The 8,007-nt window shown below is 61.6% G+C and overlaps 1 long non-coding RNA gene across 2 annotated transcripts; it reads left to right on the top strand.

Annotated features, from left to right (window-relative positions):
• The first annotated feature begins 1,586 nt into the window (after positions 1–1,586).
• LOC138066663 (uncharacterized) lies at positions 1,587–6,468 on the top strand. 2 transcript variants are annotated; one of them, XR_011139951.1, is made up of 2 exons: positions 1,587–1,963; positions 4,439–6,468. It is a non-coding gene; the product is annotated as an uncharacterized lncRNA (long non-coding RNA). The 2 variants fall into 2 exon arrangements; XR_011139952.1 differs by having other exon boundaries at positions 1,587–1,989.
• Positions 6,469–8,007: the final 1,539 nt, after the last annotated feature.

Below are 8,007 nucleotides of genomic sequence, written 5' to 3'. Positions count from 1 at the left end.
TCATCTCTCATTATAACGGACAAGCCCGGTAGGTTGTTTTTTTTGTATTTGGGCTGCGAACTCTTCCGAACGATGTTTCGATGTCTGACTTCAACTATTTCCTTGCAAGCGCCTCCGGTTCGGCGCGGTGGCGGGAATGTCGCTCACTCGGCGGGAGCGGTGCCGCTGCTGGCCGGCGCGAAGGAGGGAGGCCCGCGGCTGCCGGCCGGCCCCGCGCCGGCCCTTTCTCGCAGGCGCCTGCGCTGGGGCTCGAGGTGCCTGCGGGGCTCCCTGCGCCCGGGTGGCTTCGTGCGTATCCAGCGCCGGCCGCTCTTACCTGCCTCCGCGGGCGCCACGCGCACATGTACTTGCAGGGCTTGAGGCGCAGACCTGCCTTGTGCTGCCTCGGCTGCAAAAAAAAAAGAAAAAGAAAAAAAAACCCTGCTAGGCCTTGACTGCAAAAAAAAAAAAAAAGAAGTATGTCAGTATTTGTGCTCCTGCAACGGGAAGGGCTACGCGTGCAATTCGGTGCAATGCGCAGCCGGAATTAGCTGAACAGCCCAGGAGCGGCTGCTGGTGCAGAGAGCTCCCGGGAGCGGGCACATGCCCTTGACGCGAAATCACCCGGCGAGTAATAAAGGATTTCCTGGCTTCTCCCGAGCCTGCTTTGCCCGAAGGTTTAGCTGGGGTTATGCTGCGCAGGAGCCGGGGCAAGGTTGTAGGGTCTACCAGCGCGCTCGGTAAGGACCGGTGATCACGGGAATATAATATCTATAAAGATGTATAGATATATTTGCGTATGGATGTATAGGTGGACATAGTGCGTGTTTCTTATATACATAGGGACCTTCCCACAAACAAAACCGCGCTCTTCTCCTTGCGATTCACCTTGAACGCAGCGAGACTGGGGTTGGGTGGGTTTGTTGTTGGGGTTTTTTACGCCATTCCCCGGCCAATTGTCAGCAGAGCGGCTGCAAAAAAAGCCGGGGAGCCACTGCAGGCTGAGCGCAGCCCTGGGAGCTGTCAGCTCCACGCCACTGCAGTGATGTCAGCCGCAAAACACAGCCGCTTCCAGCCCGCCAGCCCCCCGAGCCGCACACACGCGCACGCACGAGTCGCAAGAAGAAGAATTCATAATTACAGTAGCGTAGCCATGAAACCGGCAACCGGAGGGGTTTTGGGGAGGGAGGGAGGAAAGCAAAGCCTTAGCCTAAACTGGTCCTTTTTTTTTTTTTTTCTTTTTTCTTTTTTTTTTTGGCCAAGCTGCCCCCCAGCAGCCTCTCTCCGCAGCGGGGCCGGGGCGGCCGGGGTGGGGGGACCAGGGCCACCCGGCGCTGGAGGTGCTTCCCCGGCGGGCTGCTGCTTGTTTGAAAAGGCAGCATTTCTGCGGACAACACCCGGAGCATCTCTGCGGGAGAGGGGCTGGGGGGGGGCGGCGAGGGCTGCAGCCGCCTTGTTTTCGGCGCACGGAGTCAGCAGCTGTGATTTTTTTTTTTTTTTTTTTTTGGCTGAATAATCCTTTCGGGGAGGGGGTGTGCGGCGAGGAGGTGGGGGGGGGAGAGAGGCTGGGGGAGGAGGGAGGGAAAGTGGATCAGCATCAGCGAAGGAGGACAGCGAGCAAGATTAGGGCTGGCTAATGATAAATGAGAAGGCGCCGCTGACAGCTCCTCTCTCCGCGCAGCGCCGTGCGCGGCGCCCGCCCGGCTCCGCCGCAGCCGCGCTCCCGCCGCACCTCGGCTCCCTCCTGCCCCGCAGCCGCTCCGCTCCGCGGACGGCGCTTTATTTTCCTCCTTTTCCTTTCCTTTTTTTTTTTTTTTTGCTTTTTTTTTCCCTTCTTTTTTTTTTTTTAAATATTTTTTTCCCCCCCCGGGGCCAATTTTCGCCTCTCCCTCCCGCAAGCCGCGGCCGCGGGATTTAAGCGCCTCGCCTCGCCTGCTGCAACCGGCCGCCGGACGGAGCCACCGCCGCGGGGCTGCCGCAGGGGGTATTTGCTTCTCTCCTTTTGCACGGGTGGGTGCTGGGGCTGGGGGCGGGGGGGGGGGTGTCAGGGTTTGGGGTGGGGGGGGGTCCCGCAGCATCCTGCCACCCTCCGCGGGGAAGGCACTTCCCTCCCCCCCGGGCTGTGTGGCGGGCGCGGGTTTTTGGGGACCCCCTCCTTCCAGGCGGGGGGGGCAATGGGCCCCCCCCCGACCTTTCTACCCTCTCTGAGGGTGGAAGGGGGGGTGAAGGCAGGGCGGATGGCGAGGAAAATGGTGTCTCGGTGGGCTCTGCCCGTCTCTTCCTTCCCCCCCCCCCAGCCCCGGCTCATTATACTCGGGTGACCTTTCAAATCAAAGCCCGGCTTGTACCTACCAAGGTGCATTGGGCAGCCAGGGCTGGGGGGGGGGGGGGGGGGCTGTGATGCGCTCGGGCTCCCTCCCTCCCTCCCTCCCTCTCCCTTTCCCCCTCCCTCCCTCCCTCTCTCTCTGCTGCATTTTGCATGAGCTATCTAGGTCATTAGCATTTTAGCGTATGCAAGACTTGACAAAGCTGATGAGAAGCCAGATGGGCCCCTCTCCTCTTTTTTTTTTTTTTTAGCCTTTTTTTTTTTGCTTTTTTTTTTGGCCTTTTTTTTTTTTTTTTTTTTTTTTGCACCACTTGGGAGCTGAGCGAAAAGGCTCGGCTGCAGCAGGCGGCCGGGGGAAGGTTTCTTGCGCTCTTCCCAGGCCCCCTTTATAGCAGCGCGCCGGGGCTCGGGGAAGAGCGGCAGAGCGCGGGCGGCGGCGGGCGGAGACGGAGGGCAGGTAACGGGGACCCCGCCGGCACCGACACCCCCATCCCATCCCACCCCCTCGCAGCCCGCCCCATGCCTTTTTGGGGCGGCTCGGGGCTTTTTTTTGTTGTTGTTTTTTTTTTTTGGGGGGGGGGGAGGCGAGGCGCTGCGCGGGGCGCGGAGAACAAAGGCAGGGCTCCGTGGGGGCGGCGGCGCTGCGCCCCTCTCCCACCTCCCCTCCTTTTCCCCCTTTCCTCCTCGCTTTTTTTTTTTTTTTAATTTTTTTTTCCCTCCTCCCTTCCCTTTTTATTCCTTTTTTTTTTTTTTTCTCTCCCCCCCCCCTCTCTTCCTGCCGCGGAAAGGCCCCTCTCTCCGTGTTCACAGCGGACCTTGATTTAAATGTCCATACAATTAAGGCACGCGGTGAATGCCAAGAACGAGGCTGACCAGCATCGAGGCGAGGCCGGCGGCGGCTCCGCACCCGCGGATCCCCCCCCCCCCCCCGCCCGGCCGCGGGGCGCGCAGGGCAGCGCCGCCGCGCACCGCTGCGCAGGTGGCCCCGGCGCCGCCGGCAGCCGCAGCTCGGCGCGGGCAAAAAGGGGGAGGGAAGGAGGGGGGTGATTTTAGGGCGGGCGTGTGTCGGGGTTGGGGAGGGGGGGTCGTCCCTGCCCGGGGTCCCTGCGCGCAGGGGCTGCGCTCGGGGCGGCCGCGGGCGGAGTGGGGAGGTGGATCGGGGGGGGGGATGTGGAGCTGTCACAGCCGCCGCGGCGAGGATGCTGCTGCCCGCGGGGCTGCTTTTATCCCGCCGCTTTTGTGTTTTGCCTTTTCTGGCTATTTTTCCCCCCCCCACCACCCACCCCTTTCCGCACAGCGATGGGTTTTACCGGGCTAAAAGCAAGGGCAGGTCTTGGGGGTCACCGGGGCTCACGTTGCTTCCCCGGGGGGGGGGGGAAGGTGGGAGGAGGGGGAAGCGATGGCCAGGCAAAGCGGCTTATTTATTTTGCGTTTTATTTATTTTTATTTTTTCCGGTCGCTGTTTGTGTCGCTTCCCCCCCCCCCAACACCCCCCCCCGCTCACTTTAATCCTTATAATTCAAAATCAAAAGTGTCGGGCGGGGGGGCGCCTTGTCTGCAGGGCGAGGCCGGGCGTAAATCTCTCGGAGGGATAAACATGTCATTTGTTCCCTTTGTATGGTAATGCTGCCCCCCCCCCCCCCCCCCGCCCCGCCGCCCTTCCCCGGCAGCTGCCCCGGCCATGCAGCCTCCCTACAAAAGATCCCAATTACCCATCGTCTGCCTCATTATACCCCTAGCACAGACCCGGCGAGAGGCGAGTGTGAGCGGAGGTGGGGGGGAGAAAGAGGAAAGGAAGCGGGGGGGGGGGGGGTGGCACAAACCGAATTATTCGGAGGCTTAAGGAAGGGGAGGGGGGGAAAAAAAAAAAAAAAGCAAGTAAAAAGAAATTAAAATCAGCCCGAGGAGGGAGGGGGCCGGCGCGGCGGGCAGCAGCCTCGAACCCGCGGCCTAGGCGGAGCGGGGGGCCGCGCTGCCCCCCCTTTCCACCCCGGCAGCGGCGCAGGATGCTGCTCCGCCGCCACGCCGGCTTCCCCCCACCACCCCCCAACACTTTTATATATATAAATATTTTTTTTTATCCCCCCCCTCCTTTTTTTCTCCTTTTTTTCCCCCTTTTTTTTTTTTTTTTAGCCGGAGAGGTGCCTGGGAGCCCAGCGCCACCCCCCTACCCGGGGCCCTTCGCCTCCCTCCCCTTCTCTCCGCAGCTGGGGACCGACCTGCCCCGCTTCCCTGCGCTGCGGCCCGCGGCGGGGGTCCCGGCGGGGGCGCCTGGCCCCGGGCAAGGACGAGCCTTGCCGGAGGGCACGACGCCCCCGGGGCCGGCCGCGGAGCTGCCCCCGGCTTGGGGGTGGGGGGGGTCCCTTCGATGACGGGGCGAGGGGTCCCTCTCTCTTTGCAGCTCGCCGCGCGGACCTTCGCCTCCGGGAAGGCGCCCGCGGGAGCGGAGGCAGCGGCTCGGGGTGCCGGGGACGCCTCTTTGCACCCCTGCGCCGGGTGCCGCAGGTATTTCGGGGTGGCCGTTCCCCCCATCCCCCTTCCTCCTCCCCGCCGGGGGTGCTTTCGGCCCGAGCCGGTGCCGCTGCCGCAAGGAGCCCGCGGGGGCTCGTGCCGTGCCAATAAAGCTCTTTCGCCGCGGGCTCCCGCATCCTCTCCTTTGTTCGCAGAGGTTTCGCGCCCGGCTCCTTCCGGCGGCGGAGGCAGGTCGCCCGCGAAGGACCCGCGCTCAGCGCCGGGTGGGAGCCGAAAACGAAAATCCATGCCAGGAAACAAAATTAAAGAAATCCCAATATTCACGTTTAGCAGCCCACCGGTCACCCGCTCAACCCTAGGGTTTGTGTCCTGGACCTGCCGGAGAGGTCCAAACAGGCAGCGGGCTCCTGTTTAGAGGGGGAAAAAACCCCAAGATTTGGGGTCTTTTCCAGCTGGGGTCCCTTCCATCCCCGCGGGGACGTGTCCACGGCCACGGGAACCACCCGAAATCCCTCTCTGGGGCTGCTGAACCCACCAGCCCACGGCCCTCACCCCCTCCATCGCTCCCGTCCGCTGGCGAAATGGATTTTCCATTAAAGATCTCCAGCTCGGGAGAAAGAAAACCATCTATAAAGAACCCCAAATAAATAAATCGCCCGTTTCTTGCTTGTCAAACGGCCGGGCCTAAGAGAGGCGAGCGGCGAGCGCCCGAAGGCAGGAGGCCTCGCGCCCCATCCCGACTCCGCCGGGGCCCAGCTGGCTCCCCCGGGCCCAGCTCCGCGGCCGTGGGCTGCCCAGGAGGGGTAGGAGCCTCTTATTAATATTAATCCCGAGAAACATCGCCAGCCCCGGCATAAATCAGGCCGGGCTTTCTCCAAGACCTTCGCCCCCTGAGATGAGCTGCAAAATCGGCCCCTCTTCTCCTGGGCGGACGCTTTGGGCAGGGAAACGGCCCGGGAGGGGGTGGACGGAGGCGTTTTTAGTTTTCGCTACGGGGCGGAGGAGGAGGTGGCACGATTTTCTTCCGAGCACATCAGCCTTCCCCCTCCTACCTCCTTCCCTCCTCCTCCTCCGTTGGCAGCCCGGGGTAAACCTAAAGCTTAAAAACCTGCCGGGCTCCGGCCCCCCCCCCCCCCCCCCGGTCGGGTGATGGGGGCGAAGGCAGCGGCTCGGGCGCGACCCTTGGGACGAAGGCGGCGGCGAGGTGGGCAGGCGGCGGACAAAGCCGGGGGGGGAGCCGACCCCGCCAGCGAGCAGGGGCGCGCGGCTACTCGCGGGCCGCAATTTTATCCCCGTTGTTTGTTTTCTTCCCCACCTCTCCGCCGCGAGATGCTCCGGCGCGGAGGCGGGAGGGAAGGCGCGGGAAAAACCTCTCCCTCGTTTCCCGCGTCCCGCCGCGGCCGGTGCCCCGTGCAGCGCTCTGCCCTTTGCCTCCCAAAGGGCGAGGATGGGGGGGCTCCACGCGGCACGGAAAGGCCTTTCCACATCCCAGCCACGTTTAGCTCTTTTTTTCCCGTTCACTTGTACGCCGTGCGCCTGCCTGAACCGCAAAGCAACACATGCCCTAGCAGCAGCAGCGTGAGTGGGAGTTTTATTGGGAAATCTAATCAGGTTCCAGGGGAAAAGCCTTTCCTAATGTCCTGGGTAAGCAACGAGCTCGATTAAATGGCCTAGGCTAAGAAAAGGAACAAGAGTCCCGTGTTTTCCTTTTTTTTTTCTCCCCCCCCCCCCTCCGCTCTTCCTGGACAGCGCCGTCATCTCGACACGCAACGCCGAAGCGCGGACGAGCCCCGGTTAACGCCGGGTTCGTCTTTCACGCCCCGACTCCCTCCCAGCCTCCCACAAATCATCTGAAACGCTACAAATTTAGCCCGCCGGGGAGACCGTAAACAGTTATTTCGGTGACATCACCCCTTCGCGTCGAGGGGTCAAACGGGGAAGCCGGGGCGCGCGGGCCAGCCGAGCGCCCGGGCACCTGGCTTTGACGATGACGCCCTTCCTAAAACACCCTGACACCAGCCCCTAGAAATGCGTTCCTCCTGGCACCCAAAATGCCCCGCGTCTAAACCCGAATTGGGCTCAGTCGCTCGGTCTGGAACCGAGACGCCGGGGCATCGCTGCCGCTGCAGCATCCCGAGAGCAGCCGCGCTTTTTGCCCCCGAGAAGCAGGAGATCCCGCGCGCCGCAGCAGGAGCAAGGTGGAGGGACCCCCCCCCCCCTCCGGCTCCCCGTTTCGGGGGCAGATCCCCATCGAGAGCAGACGGGCTGCAGAAGGTAGGAAAAGACCCCGAGAGAGTCCATCATATCGTTCAGCGTAGTCACGCTGCTTTTAAGTGACGAGCCCGCCTGGGTGGCGATGCTGCCACGAGCGCAGGTCAGGTCCGGGTTGCTCGGCTCTGGCCCGTGCAAGCCCTGGGCACGGGCACGGGACCGATCCGGACACGGACACCCTTCTCTTTTAAGGTCCCCGAGCATCTGAGAGCAACCAAAATAATACTTTTCTGGAGCCGGCACCTACATCCTTCGGCAGGCAGGGAGCCCTCGCTGCCCTCCCGCTGTCGTTGCCGGCGGCACGGGAAGACTGGGGCACGCCGCCTCGGCCCTGCGAGCCTTTCACGCTCGCTTAGCGCGAACGACGCCAAAATAAGGCGGCAATTTTTGTGAGCGTCTGCTTATTTGCTCGGAGGGCTCGCGTCTTCAGCCGAGACGGGCTGAGGTGTTTCCGTGCGGCAACGGCCGTGCAGCAGAAGCAAATGCAGAGCTCCATCATCTCGCTGCTAACACGGGTCTTCCCGGGCGGGCAAAGCCGCACTGATAATAGCTGATCTAAGGAAGACAAAAGTAATGCATAGGCATGTGTACGCCTGTGTAATTTTCGATGTCAGTGTGTTCGGCGGCGAGTTGCAACCATAAAAGTTATTTCATTTATTACAATAATACATAAAGCTGCTTAGAGCCGCAGCCTTGCAAGAGGCAATTATGCCCATAGGTTAATAACATACAGCGATTTGAGTGACAACTGGAATTAGATTTAAACACCGCAGAGTGGCACGCTAAAGGCACTTTATTAAAATCGTGGCTAGGGATTTGCTCAAAATACCAGTCGCATACCTCTCCCGGTAAAATATTTATAGATGGCACTGCATTGTGGCCTATTGGATCACATTTTCTTCTCCTTTCCCCTATTATTTTGCAATTTGCTGTATAGCAAGCAAGTCATCTGGTCGGAT

This window comes from Struthio camelus, chromosome 3 (assembly GCF_040807025.1).
Source record: "Struthio camelus isolate bStrCam1 chromosome 3, bStrCam1.hap1, whole genome shotgun sequence".
In the NCBI taxonomy this organism is placed as follows: domain Eukaryota; kingdom Metazoa; phylum Chordata; class Aves; order Struthioniformes; family Struthionidae; genus Struthio; species Struthio camelus.
The sequence above is the reverse complement of the archived record's forward strand: the minus strand, read 5'-3'. Positions and strand labels throughout refer to the sequence as shown.